This window comes from Myotis brandtii, unplaced genomic scaffold, assembly GCF_000412655.1.
Source record: "Myotis brandtii unplaced genomic scaffold, ASM41265v1 scaffold233, whole genome shotgun sequence".
NCBI lineage: Eukaryota > Metazoa > Chordata > Mammalia > Chiroptera > Vespertilionidae > Myotis > Myotis brandtii.
Window position 1 is genome coordinate 18384 of NW_005358773.1, and position 688 is coordinate 19071.

At 57.6% G+C, this 688-nt stretch overlaps 1 protein-coding gene across 1 annotated transcript in view; it reads left to right on the top strand.

Moving 5' to 3' along the window:
- The window catches only part of LOC102251806 (myosin regulatory light polypeptide 9), a 16934-nt gene that overhangs the window by 5236 nt on the left and 11010 nt on the right, over positions 1–688 (top strand). The gene's annotated exons all lie outside the window — the stretch shown is intronic.

The following is a 688-nucleotide window of genomic DNA, read 5'->3' on the forward strand; positions in this document are numbered from 1 at the left end:
TTGGAGAGCAAAATGCCCCCTCGTAGTCCCAGATTTGCAATAAATGTGACTCCTTAATTCGACTTCTTGAGGCGTCCTTGTGTGATTCGCGGGGTACATTACAACAGTAGGTCCACCTGGGGCAATTATTACAATGCCCAGTTCCAGGACCATCGATGAACTCAAAGCTGGGAGCCCCGAGAACAGGCGACTCACACAAATCCCTGAGGGTCCTGCACCCCGAAGTGGAGAACTGCAGCTGCCTGGTGAAGGGAAGGATGGAGGCACGTCCCCAGCCCAGGCCCAGCTTGGGGAACCCAGAAGCCGGCAGCCCCTTTGGAATTCGGAGTCTGGGATGGATTCGGAATGCTCGCATTTTGTTCAAGGGGGTCAGGCCCTCTGGCTTTGTCACCTGAGACCCTGGTCACGACCACCACCAGGCCCTCTCTCTGGGCCACTGTTGACCAGGAATTACCCGAGGCAACACCCCTCTTCAGCCGGCAGAGCCACCACACCCACAAGACCCCCAGCCTCATTCTACTCCTGCAGAGTAAAGGAATGCTGGGAGCACATGGAACTCCTCCACCGGCATTTGCTAGCAGCACTGGGCCAGATGTGGGCCATAGGATACCGGGCCTGTGGTCCCCGCCCCGGGACCAAATAGGAGACTCTGGGGCGGAAGGAAGCAGGGAGAGAGAAAGAAGGGAGA